Source organism: Carcharhinus amblyrhynchos, unplaced genomic scaffold (assembly GCF_965287045.1).
Source record: "Carcharhinus amblyrhynchos unplaced genomic scaffold, sCarAmb.v2.hapA scaffold_40, whole genome shotgun sequence".
Classification (NCBI taxonomy): Eukaryota; Metazoa; Chordata; class Chondrichthyes; order Carcharhiniformes; family Carcharhinidae; genus Carcharhinus; species Carcharhinus amblyrhynchos.
The window spans coordinates 3364181-3388243 of record NW_027649781.1 but is presented as its reverse complement, the minus strand read 5'-3'; positions in this window follow the sequence as shown (position 1 = coordinate 3388243).

Sequence of the window (24063 nt, the reverse complement as noted above, 5' to 3'; positions counted from 1 at the left end):
ACTGTAGCAGGAAACCGGAGCACCCGGAGGAAACACAGGCAGACAGGGAGGAAATTACAGAGTCCGAACACACAGTCATACAAAGCCGTGAACGGCACACAGGCCCTGGCACTGAGAGGCAGCAGTGCTAAAAACTGTGCCATTGTGCCACCAGTTTAACATAATTAACATGAGGTACATGTGAGTTAACAGGCAAACTGTGCTCACGATCACCATACTGCACATTAAATGGCAGATGCGACCAAGACAGATTCCATGGATTTCTCACCAACCCACCCAGATATCAATGTTCACTGTGAATCACAGCAGCTTGCTAAAACACTGTCTCAGGTATGCTGATCTGCGCAAATAAGGAAAAACATGATTATATTCTTGCCAGAACTGTTCGCAGAAACTACAGCAGCAATGGTTAATTTGGAGTCTGTGACAGACAGCAAGGGGGAAGAAAAAGACAACACATCGAAACCAGGGCTTTCTAAAATAAATAGTTGTTTACTGTAACTCACCAGGGATACTGATAATGACAAGAATTGGATAACCAATTACAGTGATGTCTACAGATTTGGTTGCTCCCATTTTACACGGAGATTATTGAAACTTCCCGAGATCAAGCCTCCAACTGGCGCTCTGCGTAATGCATTGGAAGCAGCACACAGATTTATACCTGAACCAATCCTCCAATGGCTCGGTGAAGTTACCTAACAGCTGCCAGCGGGGACATAGACAATCCAGCAAAACATCATTAATGAAATGATTTTCAGATCAGGGGATAATTTCATCACCAGTAACAGTAATTTGGAGAGTTGCAGGTTCACTATTCCCCTGGCTTTTAGACTGTTGCTCGTCACAGCGTCTCTACACCATCAGGGTGTTTTTGAGAATTACGTTCTCTTGGTATTCCTCCCAATCCAACGGCCTTTTAGAGCATAAGACAACAAGGAGCAGAATTAGGCCATTTGGTCATTCAGGTCTCCTGCACCATTCCATCATGACTGACAGTCATGGATTTCTCAATCCCATTCTCACGTAACCTTTGATCTCCTTCCCAATTGAGAATCTATCTATCTCTGTTTTAAATACACTCAATGACCCGGCCTCCCCGGCCTTCTGTGGCAATGATTTCCACAGATTCATCACCCTCTGTCTGAATAAATTTCTCCTCATCCCGATTCTTAATGGCCGCCCCTTAACTCTGAGGCCGTGATCTCAGATCCGAGTCTCTCTTCCTAATGGAAACACCTTCCCCACGTCCACTCTATCCAGGCCTTTCAGTATTCTGTTACTCACTGTGTTTCCATTAGGACAGGCATTGACTTGACTCTCCCGCTCGGCACTCTCTGTGTTCAGGACAATCACTCTTTTTTACACCGAGCCTGCCCATGAAAGAGCCCCACACTTGATTCTCTTATTGTCCAGATAGTGACCAGAAACATTGTGCTGAGAGGAGACAAAAGTTGGAAATGACAGTTAACCGCGAAGGGAATAGACAACGGTTTGGAACAAACAATGTAAAATTCACTCTACAAAGTCAGCAAAGTCAAACAATCTACAATATCTAACTGACACTCCCATATTCAGATTTAACACCAGGTACATGAGAATTAGCAGTTAGTGGTGGGGAAGCACACCGCACTGTATATTAAATGACAGATGTGACCAAGATAGATTCCATGATCTCAGCAGCCCACCCAGATGTCAGTGACCATTGGGAGTCCCACCGGCAGCGCACCCCTGTCCGTAGGTGCATGGGGTGACATCAATGGGAATTCCCATTGAGAGTGGAGGGACCAGAGAATACTGCCGCTGGCAAACAACATGCCTCAGCCCGCTGGTGGGAATCAGGTGGCTGGGAGGCTGGAGTATCTCACCCTTAGACTCTGAATTCCCACATAAACCACTCCGACTCGGACTGTCTCAGCCTTCCGATGGTTCCATTGTTTCTCCTGGGCCTGTGTTCTCTGGGATTCACACAAATGCACTCCCACCTCTAACTACTGCCACAATTCCAGCTCTTTCTCACAAATCACTAGTTTCATTAAACTAACATTGTCCCGGGTTTCTCCCAACTCCAGTTTTGCAGCTGCACTGAGCTGTAAAGGGTTCCAGCGTTTCTCTGTGATCTGCAAACAACATGAGGTCCAAACGGAAACTGACACCTCTCCAGCCAACACACAGATAAACTGAAACCAGAGAAGTTTCTTATCCTCCACCCCTCTCCATAACAACATGGCCTTTCAGGTTTCACTGATTGCTTTTCCCCTCAGTTAGCTCAGTTTGGCACGGTGTCACAGTGGATAGCACTGCTGCCTCACAGCGCCAGGGACCAGGGTTCAATTCCCTGCTTGGGTCACTGTGCGGAGCCGACACATTCTCCCCATGGCTGCATGGGTTTCCTGCCAGTGCTCCAGTTCCCTCCCACAGTCTGAAAGACGTGCTGGTTCGGTACATTTGCCACACTGAAATTCTCCTTCAGTGTACCCAATCAAGCACCGGAGTATGGCAACTGTGGGATTTGCACAGTAACTTCATTGCTATGTTAATGTAAGCCTACTTCTGAAACTAATAAATAAACTTTTAAAAAATAGTGCCAAAATACAAGCATTTAGATGAGACATCATGTTCCCAGTTCTTCAGTTTTGTAAACCCATCTCCTGTTTTAGGGTCTGAGCATTAAACCTGCCATCCCCTTACATCAATATAGCTCCAACCTTTTAACTGTAATAGACTCCAAGATGCTTTCGTTCTCGAATCATAAAGTTATAATATCCCTTCAGTGCAGAAGGAGGCCATTTGTCCCATCAAGCCTTCACCAACAGCAACCCCACCCAGGCCCTATCCCTGTCACCCCACATATTTGCTCTGCTAATCCCCTGACACTAAGGGACAAATTAGCATGGCCAAACAATTTAACCAACAACTTTGTTGGACTGTGAGAGGAAACTGGAGCACCCGGAGGAAACCCACGCAGACATGGGGAGAATGTGTAAACTCCACACAAACGGTGACCCAAGCCAGGAATCGAACCTGGATTCTTGGTGCTGTGAAGCCTCAGTGCTAACCACTGTGCCACGGTGCCACTTTCTCATTTCCTACAGTTCAACTTTCCTCATCCCAGAACTAAACCATCACCACTGAAGGTGGTGGGGCCCATTGTGGGTGGGCTTTGGGGTGATCAGTGGTGGTGGGGGGTCCCTCTGCCAATCTGCATGGGGATCAGTCAGGGAGGGCAGCAATTGGAGTGCGCTAAGGGGGTTGATCTACAGAGGGGGTCTGCCACCTGGGTGATGGGTCTAATGAAGTTGGGGGGGGTTGTCAATGCTGGGGGCAGCTGCTGGAGATCTCGATTTTCCAAAATGATGGTTCAAATCCCATGCTGAGGAAGACAGAGATTGAAGGAGATGTTGTGACCCACAGCTGTCATTGATATCTGGGTGGCTTGCTGAGAAAGCCATGGAATTTGTCTTGGTCACGTCTGCCATTTAATGTGCAGTGTGGTGTGTTTGACCCTTTGCCTCAGAGTCTGTTATCACACAGAGTCACGATCTTCCATGGGGTGTTTTTGGATGTGAACAGTGATATGTGAATGACAGATTCTGTAATGCATTCACCAGTGGGGTCACTCCAAGTTAGTGGGAGGAGGTGGCCTATATTTTAACTGTGTTGGTTTTAGTCGATGGAATGTGTTTGGATCCCTAATTTGTTGGTGGAATTACTCCTGGAGTGAAGCACACAATCCTCACATTATTGCCAAAACAGAAAAGTTGCTGGGGTCTAATCTGTCTTCCTGATGGAATTTGGGATTCTGCTCCAGGGCACGTACACATGATCAGACACAGAGCTCAGTCCCCAGACACATTGGTGAATTGATTTGAAGCCTCACCTTTCACCCTGCCCTGGATCCAGGATGCAGTTTCACCGTAAAAGCTGCCTTGTCAATCGGAACATCTGCCCATTGCAAAGACAGAAGGACAATGTAAAATTCTGGGCCATTGGTGGTTAATTAATTTAAATTGTCTCCTTCATTGTTGGTGGGTGCACGTCTGACTCTCACTGATCTCAATGTTGGACAAAGTTTTACTTATTTAGTACATCATAAGGAGGCTTACATTAACGCGGCAATGGAGTAACTTTGAAAATCCCCTGGAGACCACACTCCGGTGCCAGGCTGGTTACAATGAGTGGGAACTTATCATGGCAAATACACCTAACTAGCTCGTCCCCCAGACTATGGCAGGAAACCCACGCAGACACGGGAAGAATGTGCAGACACCGCACAGACAGGGATCCAAGCCAAGAACCGAAACCGGGTCCCTGGAGCTTTGATGCAGCAGCACTAACTGCTGTACCACCGAGCTGCCCCAGGGGATTAGTGGGGTTATGGGGATAGAGTGTGTGTAAGAGTCAATGCAATCTCAATGGGTTGAATGGTATCCTTCAGGGAGGAAACCAGGGCAATCGGAGGAAACCCACGCAGACACGCGGAGATTGTACAAACTCTGCACAGACAGTGTCCTGAGCCGGGAATCGAACCCAGGTCCCTGGCTCTGTGAGGCAGCTGTGCTATCCACTGTGCCACCGGGATGTATGCCTGATGTTTTCTTTTGTAATTTCACACACTTCTGATTCAGACACATGCTGAACATGGTATATATTCAACGATGAATGATTAACCAGGACACCATGGTACAAGAACCATTCAAGCAGTTAAGAGGAATGTAGTGCCAGCAGAGGGCCGTAGAGTCAGAGGATAGACACAGTTGGATTGAATTTTGATTTGATTTGATTTATTGATGTCACACGTATTGGGAAACAGAGGCTGGAATTTTACCAGCCTGTCCATCGTGGGAAATAGGCAGAGCGAGAGACAGGCCGTCGAAAGACCCACTGACCTCGGGCGAGACTTTCCGGTTTTGGGGCAAACAAGGCTGTAAAATCCCACTGGTGAAAAGTATTGTTTCTTGTGCACTGTACAGAAAGTATACAGTATATAGAGTACATCGGGGAGAAGGAAAGGAGAGGGTGCAGAATGTAGTGTTACAGTCATAGCTAGGGTGCAGGGAAAGGTCAACTTCATATCTGGCAGGTCCATTCAAAAGTCTGAAGGAAGCAGGGAAGAAGCTGTCCTTGAGTCAGTCGATACGTCACCTCAGACTTTAATAACTTTTTCCTAACGGAGTAAGGTGGAAGAGAGTATGTCCGGAGTGTGTGGAGTTCTTGATGATGCTGTCTGCTTTTCCAAGGCATTGGGAAGTGGAGATGGAGTCAGTGGATGGGAGATTGGTTTGTGTGATGGACTGGGCTATTTTTGAACCCTTTGTAATTCCTTGTGGTCTTGGTCAGAGCAGGAATCATGCCAAGCTGTGATACATTCATAAGGACGCCTTCTAAAGTTGGCGAGAATTGTAGCAGACATGTCTAATTTCCTGGGATATTCTTCCCAAATTTTCTCCAAATCCCGCACTCCTAAACTTGTCACTAATTTACCAAATTTAAAACCGTACACTTGCAAAGCAAATCCCCTCAGTTCCTGGTCAGAATGTGGTGGGTTCCAGTCCCAGGCCAGGACTTGAAGTCAATAATGAAGGCTGTCACTCCATTCCAGCACTGAGGGGGTGCTGCTCTCCCACCGGTGCTGTCTGTCATAGAAAACCTTAAATTAAGACCTGTTCTATCCTCCCAGAGACCGGTTAGTCCTCAACTGGAGTATTGTGTATATTTCTGGGCACGACACTATAAAGTAACTTCTCCATAGTCCCAGGTGACCATAGGCTGTTCTCCCCTCTGAGGGGAAGAGGAGACTCGTGGTGATTTAACCTGAAAGCTGCTCCACCTCAGGTGAGGGGCAAGGCAGGGCCATCATGGATAACCTCAGCCAGTGTGGGAATTGAACCCTCGCTGTTAGCATCGCTCTGCATCATTAACCATCCAGCCAGCCCCTGAGCTAAGTGGCTAACACCAGGAGTGGGACTGACAGGCTGTTAAAGTCAATGGTGAAGACTTCAGCATTGGGGACGTGGGTTCACTTCAACTCTGGGGAAAGCTGGACACCGGATATGGAATTGGCCCCCCACGGTGACTGATTTTCCTCCCTGTTGATGGGGAAGGTAATTGGATTTGGAGGCCAGCTCTCCGACACAGCCGAAAGTTAAAATTAACATCGGGTCCCCCCCCCCAGCAGTTGTGAAACAGCTGAAGAGGCTGGATTGCTGCTTTCTCACACGGACACATTTCTCCTTCCAGGAAAACCCTGTGATTCCGTTCCAAACAAAACATCCACATTAACTCTGATTGAATCTGTGTATTTCATTTGGTCAAACTATTTTACTAGTTTATTTATTATTTCACAAGTATACTTATATTAAAACTGAATTGAAGTTACAGTGAAAATTCGCCATTGGCCGCACTCCGGAGAATTTATCAAGGTCCATGCATGGATGTCCCACAGATGAATGTTTAAAAATGGGTGGCATTGGCTGGACAAGCATCTCTTGTCCATCCCTATTTTGCCCTCGAGAAGGTGGTGGTGAGCCGCCTTCTTGAATCACTGCAGTCCACGTGCTGTGGGTTCACCCACAATCCCATTAGGGAGGGAATTCCAGGATTTTGATCCAGCGACAGTGAACGGACGGTGATATATTTCCAAGTCAGGATGCTGAGTGGCTTGGAGGGGAACTTGCAGGTGGTGGTGTTCCCATGTATCTGCTGCCCTTGTCCTTCCAGCTGGAAGTGGTCGTGGATTTGGAAGGTGCTGTTTAAGGAGTTTTTGGTGAATTGTTGCAGTGCATCTTGTAATGGTAGAGACTTCTGCTGCTGAGCATCGATGGTGGAGGGAGTGAATGCTTTTAGATATGATGCCAATCCAGCGGGCTGATTTGTCCTGGATGGTGTGAAGCTTCTTGAGTGTTGTTGGAGTCGCACCCATCCAGGCAAGTGGGGAATATTCCATCACACTCCTGACCTCTGCCTTGTAGTTGGTGGATAGGCTTTGGGAAGTCGGGGTTAAGTTTCTCACTGCAGTATTCCGAGCCTTTTACCTGCTCTTGTAACCATTGTGTTTATGCAGCAAGTGCAGTTAAGTTTCTGGTCAATGGTAACCACATGTACCCAGGATAACAATATTAGTCCAAACTCCTTCAGTTAAAAGAAAACCCTGATTTTGTGAGAGATTGAGAAGCTGTGAACAGTGAGACTTCCCTCGATCTACTGGTCACTTGGTGAGGTCCAATTGAGATATCAAATAACAACCAGGTCCCCAACCCCCTCATCTTAACCTTCCAATACTTAAGACCATCAGATAAAGGAGCAGGATCAGGCTATTCGGCCCATCGTGCCTTCCCATGCCATTCGATCATGGCTGATATGTTTCTCAACCCCATTCTCCCACCTTCTCCCTGTAACCTTTGATCCCCTTACTAATCAATACCGATCTATTTCTGTATTAAAAACACACAGTGACCCAGCCTCCACAGCCTTCCACAGAGTTCCACAGATTCACCACCCTCTGGCTGAAGAAATCCCACCTGATCTCAGTTCTAAATTGTCAGCCCTTTACTCTGAGGTTGTGCCCTCGGATCTCAGTCTCTCCGACTCATCGAAACATCTTTCCTATGTCCACCCTATCCAGCGTTTCATTATTCTAAAATTACTGAAGGAATTTGAACAGGAGAATCAATGGAGATTTCACCATGTTCAGAATCTCTTCCCGGAACCTCCTCTGGGTCAATATATAAATGCATGTGTTCGTACAGGTGGTGGAATACATCATGAGGAATGAGATTCTCATTGTCAAATGAAGCAAACTGGCACCTTCCAGGGCAGCTGCCTCGGTCAAGTCTAACAGGATGTCTAGTATTACGACTGGTGTCCACAGAACAATAAAGCTCCCGGAGACAGTGAAGAGCAGGACGATAGTCGTTCTTCTGCTCTTCAACACGGGGTCACTGCTGCCCTCCCCAGGGCCGTGAGCCTTCAGGGCCCTGCGAGACCTACTGGCCACCAAGATGTGACGGACGGTGAGAGAATTCAACAGCAGCAACAAGGGGAATGGCAAAAATGGGACGGAGAGGCGAGCGACCCACCTGTAAACTCTCCACGCTGGTGAAGAAACGTACTCTTTCACTGTGCGGCAGCCCCACTGCACATTGCCAACAAGAGAGTAGGGTTCAGAACGGAAATAGACAGGAATATTCATAACAAAACTGAGTACGCTCACGGCCGTTAGAATCACAGTGGCAGTTCTCCTGGTGCAGTATTTTAATTTTAGTTTTGGGCAACAAATGGCTACAAAACGGTCAAGAGTAAATAATGTTGTGGACCAGACGGACATTTGGACGCTGGATACTTGCATCATGACGTTGACACGGCAGACAATGGTGTACAGCAAGAATGAGTATGGGAAATGATAGCTAAAGATGCCACCCAGAGTGACGTTAAAAATGCAGACCAGGAGATCGGCTATCGCCATGGTGATCATATAACAGGTGATCCCTTTGGAGAGGCCGCACCTTCCCCGGGACAGGACCACAATCGCCATCAGATTAGCTGTAAGAAATTGGAAAAATAATTACTCCCCTTCTCGCCATACTCCAGTACCTGTTCGGGTTCACTGAGGGAGAAATTAGCATTACCCATGCAACTAACCAGTACGTGTTTCAGACCGTATGAGGAAAGCGGAGCACCCGGAGGAAACCCATGCAGACAGGGGACAACGTGCAGTTTCCACACAGACATTCACCCGAGCCGGGAATGGAACCCCTGTCCCTGCCGCTGTGAGGCAGCAGTGCTAAACACGGTGCCATTGTGCCGCCGTCACATTAACATAATTAACATGAGATGCCTGTGAGTTTCCAGGCAAACTGTGATCAAACAAACCACAATGCACATTAAATGGCAAATGCTGCCAAGACAGATTCCATGGATTTCTCAGCAATCCACCCATATATTAGTGTCCACTGTGAATCACAGTATCCTGTCAAAAATCTGTCTCAGAACCACACATCGATGCAAATGAGGAAAAATACAATTATTTTCTTGCCTAAACTGGAGCAGCAATGGTCAACGTGGATTCAGCAACAGGCAACGAGGGGGAAGAAAAAGACAACACATCGAAACCAGGGCTTTCTAAAATAAATAGTTGTTTACTGTTACTCACCAGGGATACTGATAATGACAAGAATTGGATAACCAATCACAGTGATGTCGACAGGTTTGGTTCCTCCCATTTTACACGGAGATTATTGAAACTTCCCGAGATCAAGCCTCCAACTGGCGCTCTGCGTAATGCATTGGAAGCAGCACACAGATTTATACCTGAACCAATCCTCCAATGGCTCAGTGAAGTTACCTAACAGCTGCCAGTGGGGGCACAGACAATCCAGCAAAACATCGTGAATGAAATGATTTTCAGATCAGGGGATAATTTCATCACCAGTAACAGTAATTTGGAGAGTTGCAGGTTCACTATTCCCCTGGCTTTTAGACTGTTGCTCGTCACAGTGTCTCTACACCATCAGGGTGTTTTTGAGAATTATGTTCTCTTGGTCTTCCTACCAACCAATTGGCCTTTTAGACCATACGACCACAAGGAGCAGAATGAGGTCATTCTGCCCATCCAATCTGCTTCACCATTCAATCATGGCTGATAAGCTTCTCACCCCATTCTCCCATAATCTTTGCTCCCCTTACCAATCAAGAAACTATCAATCTCTGTCTTAAATGTACTCAGTGACCCTGCCTCCACAATCTTCTATGGCAATGACTTCCACGGATTCACCACTCTCTGGCTGAAGGAATTCCTCCTCATCTCGGTTCTGAAGGGTCGTCCCTTTATTCTGAGGCCGTGTCCTCGGATCTGAGTCTCTCCGACTAATGGAAACATCTTTCCCCACGTCCACTCTATCCAGTCCTTTCAGTATTCTGTTACTCACTGTATTTCCAATCGGACAGGCATTGACTTGACTCTCCCCCTCGGTACTGGCTCTGTTCAGATCAGTTGCTTCTTATTTGTGTCGTTCCTGTCCATGAAAGAACTCCAGACCTGATTTCCTTACGATCCCGTCAGTGATCAGTAACGTTGTGTTTAGAGGAGACAAAAGTTTGAAATGCCAGTTACCCACTCGGAGAATAAACAATGATTTGGAACAAAATATGTAAAATTCACTCTACAAAGTCCGCAAAGTCAAACAATCTATAACATCTAACTTATACTCCAATATTCATTTTTAACACGAGATACATGCACATTAGCAGGGAAGTTGTGGTCAAGTCCACCACACAGCACTTTAAATGGCAGATGCCACCAAGATAGATTCCATGGATTTCTCAGCAGTCCACCCAGATATCAGTGACCATTGTGAGTTAGAACATGTCATTAAATCAATGTTCCTCTCAGGACAGTTTTCAACTCATAATGTTTGAAATTTAGGCCTGAATCCTCTGGCCATTTACACCAGCGAGATTCTCTGGCCCCACCAGCAGCAGGTTTCCTGCTGACATGGGTTGGGGTCAATGAGATTCCCAATGACAGTGACAGACCAGAGAATCCTGCCACTCGCAAACAACGTTCCACCTCCCACCAGTGGGAAACACACAGCTGGGATGCCAGAGAATCTCACCTTAGACGCTGAATTCCCACATAACAAAGAACAAAGTACAACCCGGCAAGGGAAACAGGCCCTTCGGCCCAACGAGCCCGCGCCACCATTTTAAAGCATTTTCCTCCACCTACCTTGCCCCGTGTGTCTGCGAATGGTATCCCTATTGTAGCCAGATAATCCGCTCTGACTCGGACTGTCTCAGCCTTCCGATGGTTCCATTGTTTCTCCTGGGCCTGTGTTCTCTGGGATTCACACAAATGCACTCCCACCTCTAACTACTGCCACAATTCCAGCTCTTTCTCACAAATCACTAGTTTCATTAAACTAACATTGTCCCGGGTTTCTCCCAACTCCAGTCTTGCAGCTGCACTGAGCTGTAGAGGGTTCCAGCGTTTCTCTGTGATCTGCAAACAACATGAGGTCCAAACGGGAACCGACACCTCTCCAGCCAACACACAGATAAACTGAAACCAGAGAAGTTTCTTATCCTCCACCCCTCTCCATAACAACATGGCCTTTCAGGATTCACTGATTGCTTTTAAACTAATTTACTTCAGAGTGGCACAGTAGCACAGTGGTTAGCCTTGCTGCCTCACAGTGCCAGGGACATGGGTTCAATTCTTGGCTTGTGTCACTGCCTGTGCGGAGTCTACACGTTCTCCCCGTGTCTGAATTCCTTCCCTCCGGGTGCTCCGGTTCCCTCTCACAGTCCGAAAGGTTAGGGTGCATTGGCCGTGCTAAATTCTCCCTCAGTGTACCCGAACAGGCACCCAGGAGTGGGGACTCGGGGATTTTCACAGTAACGTCGTTGAGGTGTTAATGTAAGCCTACTTGTGACACTAATAAACTTCAACAAGTATCTTTAATGCCAAAAGACAAACATTCAGTGGAGACACCGTGTTCCCAGTTCTTCAGTGAAGGAAGCCCCTCTCCAGTTTTGGGACTTACCATTAAATCTGCTCGCCCCTTACATCAATATGGCTGCAAACATTTAACTGTCATCGGCTCCAAGATTCTTTCATTCTAGAATAATAAAATTATAGAATTATCGAACCATGGAACCCCAACAGTGCACAAGGAGGCCATTTGGCCCATCGAATCTGTACCAACAGCAATCCCACCCACGCCCTATCCCCGTAACCCCATACATTTACTCCACTCATTCACCTGACACTAAAAAACCATTTAGTATCACTAATCAACCTAACCCACCCATCTTCCACATAGACAGTGACCCAAGGCCAGAATCGTGCCTGGGTCCCTGGCACTGTGAGGCAGCAGTGCCAACCACTGTGTCACTGTGCCATGTTCACATGTTCTACAGTTCAACTTTACTCATCCCAGAACTAAACCATTACCACTGAAATATTAACATGAAACGTGAGATCGATATACATTATAATTTCTACAACAATTTCAGGGCTGACGTCACATCCAGAACATTCCATAAACTTCCTCCCAAACTGCTCATTCCTCATCCGATATCAAGACTATGCTGTTATTAACCTGCTCCTGGAAAGCATCCTTTCCGGATGTATCCCAGTTTGGGATGGCTCCTACTCTGACCGGGACTGCAATAAAGTACAAAGGGTGGTGAAAGTCACCCAGTTTATCACGCAAACCAGCCTCCCATCCATTGACTCTGTCTACACTTCCTGTGGCCTCGGAAAAGCAGCCATAATAATCAACCCCACATCACCCCGGACATTCTCTCTTCCACCTTCTTCCATCATGAGAAAGATGCAAAATTCTGAGGTCATGTCGTAATCGACTCAAGAAAAGCTTCTTTCCTGCTGCCATCAGAGTTTTGAAAGAACCAACCTTATATTAATTTGATCTTTCTCTGCACCAGAGCTGTGACTGCAACACTACACTCTGGACCCTGCCCTTTCCTTCTCCCCATGTACTCTATGAATGGTATGCTTTGTACAGCGCAAAAGAAACAATATTTTTCTCTATACCATGTGACAAAAATGAACCAAGTCAAATCAATCAATCAAAATGTATATTCTAATGGAATTCTTTACGTGTTTCAAGCCTGTCCACCCCAGTAATCTCCTGTTGATTTACCACCTCCAACCTCAGAAATTTTGGTGTGTCTCTCTCTCTCTGATTCCTTGTGTGTGTCCCTTCTTATTTCTCACCCTTGATGGACATGACTTAACTCATGAGAAATCCTTCCCTGAATTACTCTGCCTTTCACCCTCACTTCCTCCCGGAAAGTCATCTTGAAATGTATTTTCTCCACTCATCAAACCATCGGAAGGCTGAGACAGTCCGATTCAGAGTGGCTTTTCTTGGAACTCAGAGATTAGATCTTCAAAAGTAAAGGGTCAAATCCTGTCCTGAGGGAGACAGAGATTGAAGGAGATGTTGTGACTCACAACGGTCACTGACATCTGGGTAGCTGATTGAGAAATCCATGGAATTTGTCTTGGTCGCGTCTGCCATTTAATGTGCAGTGTGGTGTGCTTGCACATGAGATATGAATGACAGGTTCTGTAATGCATTCACCAGTGGGCTCACTCCAAGTTAGTAGGATGAGGTGATCTATATTTTAACTGTGTTGGTTTTAGTCGATGGAAAGTGGTTGGAGTCCCAAATTTATTGGTGGAATTACTCCTGGAGTGAAGCACACAATCCTCACATTAATGTCAAAACAGAAAAGTTGCTGGGGTCTAATCTGTCTTCCTGATGGAATTTGGGATTCTGCTCCAGGGCACGAACACATGATCAGACACAGAGCTCAGTCCCCAGACACATTGGTGAATTGATTTGAAGCCTCACCTTTCACCCTGCCCTGGATCCAGGATGCAGTTTCACCGTAAAAGCTGCCTTGTCAATCGGAACATCTGCCCATTGCAAAGGCAGAAGGACAATGTAAAATTCTGGGCCATTGGTGGTTAATTAATTTAAATAGTCTTTTTAATGTTGGTTGGTGCATGTCTGACACTCCCACTCACCTACCAATCAAAAATTTTGCTTGAAGACATTGCTTCAGGTTTTCCTTATTTATTAGTGTCACAAGTAAGGCTGACATTAACACTGGATTGAAGTTCCTGTGAAAATCCCCTAGTTGCCACACTCCAGCACCTGTTCGGTTCCACTGGGGGAGAATTTACCATGGTCAACGCACCAAACCAGGCTTTCGGACTGTGGGTGGAAACTGGTGCACCCAGAGGAAACCCATGCAGACACGGGGAGAATGTGCAAACTCCACACAGACAGTGACCAAAGCTGGGAATCAAACCCGGGTCCCTGTCACTGTGAGACAGCCGTGCGAACCACTGTGTCACTCTGCAGCATTCCAGACATTTCCTTTTGTAATTTCACACATTTATGAGTCGGGACCATGTCTGAAGTTCGAACGTAAAGCTCTGGCAGTTCTGTGATAATACCTTGTGCTGATTTTTACGACACAGAGGTTAATCCCCTTTCCCTCGCGTCATAATCTGCTGCAATTTTTTGGAAAGGTTGTATCTGTTCTTCAGTTTCGAGATTAATTAATATGAAGGCCTGACACTCACTTTCAGTGAATAATTAACAAGGTGTTTTATTTGAATAACCAGGAACTTCAACTTAACAAGTAACATGTTAACCAAAGTAATTTTGACTGAAATGCTGTTTGAATAATACAAGGAACATTCATGACCCAAAACAGTAATATTAGACGTTTAGTCACTCTCAAAATATATATTTCCCCAGGTCTGATAGTGGTGGGAAGTGTTGAAGTCTTCGGTAGTTGTCCACTGTCTATAAGGTTTTCTGATTGGGGATCCATCGGTTAGATCGCTGGATAATTCTCTGAAAGGATATTAAACTGGCAGAGTGAAGTGCTGCTCGAGAGAGGAATATTTGCTGTTCCATTGGCTGCTCTGGTCTCTGGAGATGTTCTTCCAAGATGTTCTCCCTTGTAATAGCTGTTACTTTGGCCGTTATTCCTGTGATGACCTCACAATTTTCTTCCACCGCGATTGGTTTGATGTTGTCAACACGATCAAACTCAAATCTGATAGGCTCTTCATAGAGGTTTCCAGCATGGAGACAGGCCCTTTGGCCCAACTTGTCCATGCCACCCTATTTTTTAAGCTTCCTGCTTTTGGCCCATATCCCTCCCTAAACATCTTACCTAGAAAGCTGATTTATTAGTCACAAGTAGGCTGACATTAACACTGCAATGAAGTTACTGTGAAAATCCCCTAGTCGCCACACCCTGGTGCCTGTTCGGGTACACTGAGGGGGAATTTTGCACGGCCAAATACAACTAATCAGTTCGTCATTCGGACTCTGGGAGGAAACCGCATCATCCGAAGGAAACCCATGCAGACACGGGGAGAAAGTGCAGACTGCGCACAGACAGTGACCCAAGCTGGGAATCGGACCTTTGTCCCTGGCGCTGTGAGGCAGCAGTGCCACCCACTGTGCCACCGTGTCAATTGTTGAGTGTTTTCTGTAAACTCATAGTCTGTCAGCTGAGTATCTTCTTTAAACTCATGGGCTGGCAAAAAGCTGCAGAGCCGGTTACCAAGGCAACCCTGATGCTTGGTCCTTTTGAAACAAATGTTGTAACCTGGAATCTGGGCGCACTCTGCATTTTAACACAGAGCTCAAAACAATTCTTAAAGGGGCCACGCACTGTTTTCTTTCACTCGTACTTTTTTTTACAATCCGTTTATATCTTTTCAAACATTTATTTTAGATCTTCACAAACTCAACTTGATAATAGGATTGTTCCTTTAAGAGCAGCAGAGCAGAAGAGGGTCATGTGTCTTGAGGGACCAATTGGGACAGAGAGTGTCTCATCACTCCAGGAAGTGGAGTCCTCTCTCGGGCAGAAGATATCTGGAAGGCCCATGGAAGACGTGTAGGAACTGGAGCCGTGGGTGGGCTGCTGCCAGAGCTGCTGAGATGGAGGGGGAGAGGGCCACATGCATCTGTGCAAGCTTCTCCTTGTGAATAAATGCTGGTGTGATGCAGTCTGAGCTTGCATCATTCCACATCTCTTATCCAGAGGAGGCACGAAACAATAACATAGGAGAAAGAGCAGTAAGATGGGGCCTAATGTGGGTGGGGCTTTGGTGGTGATTTGTGGGGGTGGGGGGGTCCCGCTGCCACTCTGCAGATAGGATCAGTTGGAGCTGGAGGAAATGCAGCGATCGGGGCGGGCTGGGGGGTGATGTGTTTCGGGGGGACTCTGCTTCCCGGGGTGGGTGGGATGGGGGTGGTCACGGACGGAGTCTGACATCTGCGCCCCTCATTGTGGGGGGAGTGTCAGGGATGGGGTCTGACTGGGGAGTGGGGGGTTCGTCACGGCGGGGGATGGGGGGCTGGAGACTGGGGTGCTCCGGGACAGGAGGGGAGTTGAGCCTGGCCTGGGAATGGACAGCAGTGGTGTGAGCAGAGGGCCAGAGAGTCAGAGGATAGAAGCAGTTTGATTTGATTTGATTCTGATTTGATTTATTCATGTCACACGTATTGGGATACAGTGACCGGAATTTTACCAGACGCCCGTCACAGGAATCGGAGCGGGCGAGGGGCAGGCCATGGAAAGTTCTATTGGCCCCGGGTGGGATTTTCTGGGTTTGGGACAAATGAGGCCATGTAATCCCACCCAGTGAAAAGTATTCTTTCTTGTGCACTATACTGAGAAATCATATCTAACATCGAGTACATCGAGGTGGAGGAAAGGAGAGGGTGCAGAATATAGTGTTACAGTCACAGCGAGGGTGTGGAGAGAGATCAACTTCATATCTGGTAGGTCCATTCAAAAGTCTGATGGCAGCAAGGAAGAAGCTGTTCTAGAGTTGGTTGGTGTGTGATCGCAGGCTGTTGTATCTTTTTTCTGATGGAAGAAGTAGGAAGAGAGTATGTCCGGGGCACACGGCACACTGGCTGCTTTTCCGAGGCAACGGTAAGTATAGACAGAGCCAATGGATGGGAGGCTGGCTTGTGTGATGGACTGGGATACGATCACCACCCTTTATAGTTTCTTGTGGACTTGGACAAGCAGGAGGCAGACCGAACTGTGATACAACCAGAAAGGATGCTTTCTATTGTGTGTCTGTAAAAGTTGGTGAGAATCGAAGCAGACATGCCAAATTTCCTCAGCTTCCTGGGATATTCTTCCTGATTTTTTTCCAAGTTTTTCACTCCTAAATTTCCCATTAATTTACCGAATGTCAAACTGCAGGCGGCAGAGCAAATCCTCTCAGCTCCTGGTCAGAATGTGATGGGTCCCAGGCCAGGACTTGACATCAGTAATGAAGGCTGGAACTCCATTCCAGCACTGAGGGGGTGCTGCACTCCCACTGGTGCTGTTTTTCTGAGAAAGCATTAAATTGAGAATCCTTCTGTCCCCCCAGACACCGGTTAGACCTCAGCTGGAGTGTTATGTACAATTCTGGGTACCACACTATAAAGTAACATCACCATAGTCCCAGGTGCCATAAGTTACTCATACCTTTGAGGGGGAAAGGTAACTGGTTGTGATTCAGATCAAATCTGCATGTTTTATTCAGTTCAACTATTTTTGTAGTTTATTTATCAGTGTCACATGCAGGCTAACATTAACACTGCAATGAAGTTACTGTGAAAATCCCATATTGGCCACACTCTGGAGAATTTAACATGGCCAACGCAAGCAACACTCATGTCCCACAAATTAATTTTTTTTAAAATAATCATCGCTGGCTGGCCCGCATTTATTGTCCATCCTTATTTTATTCGTGAGAAGGTGGTGGTGAGCAGCCTTCTTGAATCGCTGCAGTCCACGTGCTGTGGGTTCACCCACAATGCCATTAGGGAGGGAATTCCAGGATTTTGACCCAGCGACAGTGAAGGGACGGTGATATATTTCCAAGTCAGGATGGTGAGAGTGGTTTGGAGGGGAACTTGCAGGCAGTGATGTTCCCATGTATCTGCTGCCCTCGTCCTTCTAGATGGAAACGGCCGTGTGTTTGGAAGGTGCTGTCTCAGGGTCTTTGGTGGATTGCTGCAGTGTATCTTGTAGATAATACACGCTGCTGCTACTGAGCGTCGATGGTGGAGGGAGTGGATTTTTGTGGGTGTGGTTCCAGTCAAGCGGGGCTGCTTTGTCCTGGATGGTGTCAAGTTTTTTGAGTGTTGTTGGAGCTGTGCCCATCCAGGCAAGTGGGGAATATTCCATCACACTCCTGACTGGTGCCTTGTAGATGGTGGACAGGATTTGGGGAGACAGGAGGTGAGTTACTCACTGCAGTATTCGGAGTCTCTGACCTGCTCTTTGAGTCAATGTGTTCATGTGGCAAGTCCAGTTGAGTTTCTCGTCAATGGTAACCCCATGTGTCAAGGACAACAAAATAAATCCAGACATCTTCAGCTGAACAAAAACCCTGATTTTGTGAGAGATTGAGAAGCCGTGAACAGTGAGCCTTGCCTCAATCTACTGGTCACTTGCTGAGGTCCAATTGAGATATCAAACAACAATTAGATCCCCAACCTCCATTCCCACCTCCCAATATTTAAGACCAGATGATAAAGGAGCAGGATTGGGTAATTCAGCCCATCGAATCTACTCCACCATTGGATCATGGCTGATATATTTCTCACCCTCATTTTCCCACCTTCTCCCCGTAACCTTTGATGTCCTTACCAATCATAACCCTCCATTGCCTTCTGTGGCAATGAATTCCACAGGTTCAGCACCCTCTGGCAGCAGGAATTCCTCCTCATTTCTGTCCCAAAAGGTTGTTCTTTCACTCTGAGACTGTGCTCTCAGAACTAATCTCTCCTAACAATGGATGTCTACCACATCCACTCGATCCAAGCTTTTCAATATTCTAAAACTACTTAAGGAATTTGAACCGGAGAATCAGTGGAGATTTCACCATGTTCAGAATCTCTTCCCGGAACCTCCTCTGGGTCAATATATAAATGCATGTGTTCGTACAGGTGCTGGAATACATCATCAGGAGTGAGATTCTCATTGTCAAATGAAACAAACTGGCACCTTCCAGGGCAGCTGTCTCGGTGCAGTCGAACAGGAGGTCAAGTAATATAATTGGCATCCACACAACCATAAAACTCCCAGAAACAGTGAAGAGCAGGACGATAGTTGTTCTTCTGCTCTTCAACACGGGGTCACTGCTGCCCTCCCCAGGGCCGTGAGCCTTCAGGGCCCTGCGAGACCTACTGGCCACCAAGATGTGACAGACGGTGAGTGAATTCAACAGCAGCAACAAGGGGAATGGCAAAAATGGGACTGAGAGGCAAGTGACCCACTTGTAAACTCTCCATGCTGGTGAAGAAACGTACTCTTTCACTGTGCGGCAGCCCCACTGCACATTGCCAACAACAGAATAGGGTTCATAACGGAAATAGACTGGAATATTCATGACAAAACTGAGTACACTTACGGCCGTTAGAATCACAGTGGCAGTTCTCCTGGTGCAGTATTTTAATTTTAGTTTTGGACAAGAAATGGCCACGAAACGGTCAAAAGTAAATAACGTTGTGGACCAGACGGACATTTGGACACTGGATACTTGCATGAAACTGCTGGCGCTGCAGACACTGGTGTACAGCAAGAATGAATAAGGGAAATGATAGATCAAGATTCCTTCCAGAGTGACGTTAAAAACGCAGACCAGGAGATCGGCTATCGCCATGGTGATCATATAACAGGTGATCCCTTTGGAGAGGCCGCACCTTCCCCGGGACAGGACCACAACCGCCATCAGGTTAGCTGTAAGAAATTGGAAAAAATAATTACTCCCCTTCTCGCCACACTCTGATGCCTGTTCGGGTTCACTGAGGGAGAAATTAGCATTACCCATGCAACTAAGCAGTACGTGTTTCAGACCGTATGAGGAAAGCGGAGCACCCGGAGGAAACCCATGCAGACAGGGGACAACGTGCAGTTTCCACAAAGACATTCACCTGAGCCGGGAATGGAACCCCTGTCCCTGCCGCTGTGAGGCAGCAGTGCTAAACACGGTGCCATTGTGCCGCTGTCACATTAACATAATTAACATGAGATGCGTGTGAGTTTCCAGGCAAACTGTGATCAAACAAACCACAATGCACATTAAATGGCAAATGCTGCCACGACAGATTCCATGGATTTCTCAGCAAAACATCCAGATATTAGTGTCCACTGTGAATCACAGTATCCTGTCAAAAATCTGTCTCAGATCCACACATCAATACAAATAAGGAAAAATACGATTATTTTCCTGCCTAAACTGGAGCAGCAATGGTCAACGTGGATTCAGCAACAGACAGCAAGGGGGAAGAAAAAGACAACACATCGAAACCAGGGCTTTCTAAAGTAAATAGTTGTTTACTGTTACTCACCAGGGATACTGATAATGACAAGAATTGGATAACCAATCGCATTGATGTCTACAGATTTGGTTGTTCCCATTTTACACGGAGATTATTGAAACTTCCCGAGATCAAGCCTCCAACTGGCGCTCTGCGTAATGCATTGGAAGCAGCACACAGATTTATACCTGAACCAATCCTCCAATGGCTCGGTGAAGTTACCTAACAGCTGCCAGTGGGGATGCAGACAATCCAGCAAAACATCATGAATGAAATGATTTTCAGATCAGGGGATAATTTCATCACCAGTAACAGGAATTTGGAAAGTTGCAGGTTCACTATTCCGCTGGCTTTTAGACTGTTGCTCGTCACAGCGTCTCTACACCATCAGGGTGTTTTTGAGAATTATTTTCTCTCTGTATTCCTCCCAATCCAATGGCCTTTTAGAGCATAAGACAACAAGGAGCAGAATTAAACCATTCGGCCCATCGAGCCTCTTCACCATTCCATTATGACTGACATGTTTCTTAATAAAAAGTCTGACAACACCAGGTTTTAGTCCAACCTATTTATTTGATAATATACTCACTAGCTTTCGGGGTTACCCCCTTCGTCAGGTGAATGGAGAGTTCTGGCCTCAGACAGAGCATATAAAGCACAGACAGTTTAGAGATTACTGATTAAAATGCGAATCCTTACACCTAACCTGCTGTTCAAGACCTGAAGTGGCTGATAATGTGAGTGGAAGGAGCACTGATCACAGTTTAAAGAGATGTGTATTGTCTCCAGACAGTACAGTAAGTGAGGTTTTGCAAACCCAGGCAAGTCATGGGGGTTACAGATAGTGCGACATGAACCCAAGATCCCTGTTGAGACCGTCCTCATGTGTGCGGAACTTGGCTATCTTCACCTGACGAAGGGGATAACCCCGAAAGCTAGTGAGTATATTATCAAATAAATAGGTTGGACTAAAACCTGGTGTTGTCAGACTTTTTACTGTGTTTACGCCAGTCCAACGCCGGCATACCCACATCATGTTTCTCAATCCCATTCTCACGTAACCTTTGATCTCCTTCCCAATTGAGAACCTATCTATCCCTGTTTTAAATACACTCAATGACCCAGCCTCCCCGGCCTTCTGTGGCAATGATTTCCACAGATTCAAAGATGATCCTGGATAGGTGCGAAAGTAACAGGGTAGTTGTTATGGGGGACTTTAACTTTACAAATAGCAATTAGAAAAGCTATAGTTCAAGCACGTTACAGGGGTCAGTTTTTGTCCAATGTGTGCAGAAAGCTTTCGTGACATAGTATGTAGATAGGCCAACAAGAGGTGAGGCGACATTGGATTTGGTACTGGTAATGAACCAGACCAGGTGTTTGACTTGAAGATAGGTGAGCATTTTGGTGATAGTGACCACAATTCGGTTACGCTTACCTTAGTGATGGAAAGGGATAGGCAAATATCGAAGGGCAGAAGTTATAGCTGGGGGAAAGGTAAGTATGAGGCTATTAGGTGAGATTTAGGATACATAGAGTGGAGTAGGAAATTGCAGGGGCCGGGAACATCTGAAATGTGGAGCTTACTCAAGGAGCAGCTACTGCGAGTCCTTGATAAATATGTACCTGTCAGGCAGGGAGGAAGTGGTCAAGCGAGGGAACCGTGGTGTACTAAGCAAGTTGAATCTCTGGTGAAGAGGAAGAAGGAGGCTTATGTAAAGATGAGATGTGAAGACTCAGTTAGGGCACTGGAGAGTTATAAATTAGCCAGAAAGGGGCTAAAGAGAGAATTAAGAAGAGCTAGAAGAGGACAAGAGAAGACTTTGGCGGATAGGATCAAGGAAAATCCTAAAGCTTTCTACAGGTATGTCAAGAATAAAAGATTGGTTAGGGCAAGATTAGGGCCAGTCAGAGACAGCAGTGGGAAGTTGTGCATGGAGCCTGAAGAGATAGGAGAGGCACTGAATGAGTATTTTTCGACAGTATTCACGCAGGAAAAAGTTAGTGTAGTTGAGGAGAATACTGCGATACCAGGTAGTAGACTGGACGGGATTGAGGTACACAAGGAGGAGGTGTTGGCAATTCTTGAGAGTGTGAAAACAGATAAGTCCCCTGGGCTGGATGGGATTTACACTAGGATTCTCTGGGAGGCTAGGGAGGAGATTGCAGAGCCTTTGGCTTTGATCTTCATGTCGTCATTGGCTACAGGTATAGTGTCAGAAGACTGGAGGATAGCAAATGTTGTCCCCTTGTTCAAGAAGGGGAGTAGAGACCATCCTGGGAATTACAGACCAGTGAACCTTACTTCTGTTGTGAGCAAAGTTTCGGAAAGAATTATAAGGGATAGGATTTATAATCATCTAAAAGGAAATAAATTGATTAGGGATAGTCAACACAGTTTTGTGAAGGGTAGGTCGTGCCTCACAAACCTTATTGAGTTTTTTGAAAAGGTGACCAAAGAAGTGGATAAGGGTAAGGCAGTTGACGTGGTGTGTATGGATTTTAGTAAAGTGTTTGATAAGGTTCCCCATGTTAGGCTATTGCAGAAAATGAAGATGCATGGGATTGAGGGTGATTTAGCAGTTTGGATCAGAAATTGGCTAGCTGATAGAAGACAGAGGGTGGTGGTTGATGGGAAATATTCAACCTGAAGTGCAGTCAGAGGTGGTGTACCTCAAGGATCTGTTTTGGGGCCACTGTTGTTTGTCATTTTGATAAATGACCTAGATGAGGGTGTAGAAGGATGGATTAGTAAATTTACTGACAATACTAAAGTTGGAGGAGTTGTAGACAGTGAGGATGGATGTTACAGTTTGCAGAGGGACATAGATAAGCTGCAGAGCTGGGCCGAGAGGTGGCAGATGGAGTTTAATAAAGAAAAGTGTGAGGTGATTCACTTTGGTAAGAATAACAGGAGTACAGAATATAGGGCTAATGGAAGGACTCTTAGTAGTGTTGACGAGCAGAGAGATCTCAGGGTACATGTGCATAGCTCCCTGAAAGGTGGCATCCAGGTTGATAAGGTTGTTAAGAAGGCGTACGGTGTGTTAGCTTTTATTGGTAGAGGGGTTGAATTTCGGAGCCGTGAGGTTATGTTACAACTGTACAAAACTCTGGTGCGGCCGCACTTGGAGTATTGTGTACAGTTCTGGTCGCCACTTTATAAGAAAGATGTGGAGGCGTTGGAAAGGATGCAGAGGAGGTTTACTAGGATGTTGCCTGGTATGGTGGGAAGGTCTTATGAGGAAAGGCTGAGGGACTTGAGGTTATTTTCATTGGAGAGAAGAAGGTTACGAGGTGACCTGACTGAGGCATACAAGATGATCACAGGATTGGATTGGGTGGACAGTGAGAGCCTTTTACCTCGGATGGTGATGGCTAATACAAGGGGACATAGCTTTAAATTAAGGGGTGGTAATTATAGGACGGATATCAGAGGTAGGTTCTTTACTCAGAGGGTAGTAAGGGCGTGGAATGCCCTGCCTGCGGCAGTTGTGGACTCACCAACTTTAAGGGCATTCAAATGGTCAGTAGATAGGCATATGGATAATATTGGAATAGTTTAGGTTAGAAGGTCATTAGATTGGTTCCATTGATCAGTGCAACATCGAGGGCCGAAGGGCCTGGACTGCGCTGTAATGTTCTATGTTCTAAAACTGCCAGAACTTTACCTAACAAGTTCAGACATGCGCCTGACACTTAAGTGCATCAAATTAAAAAAGGGAAGCTTTGGACATGCATCCTAGTGACACAGTGGTTGGCACTGCTGCATCATAGCTTCAAGGACCCGGGTATGATTCCAGGCTGGCGTCACTTTCTGTGTGGAGTTTGCTCTCGCTGTGAATGCAAGAATGTTCCGCTTTGCACCAGCAGTCCGAAAGATCTGCTGGTTAGGGTGTATTGGACGCACTAAATTCTCCTTCAGTGAACCCAAACAGGTGCCAGAGTGTGGTGACTAGGGGATTTTCACAGTAACCTCATTGCAGTGTTAATGTAAGCCTACTTGGGACAAGAATAAATAGATAAAACTTTGCGCGATACTATGATTGAGGGATGCACATGAGGGTCAGACATGCACCAACCATCAAGAAGACAACTTAAATTAATTAACCACCAATGGCCCAGAATTTTACATTGTCCTTCTGTCTTTGCAATGGGCAGATGT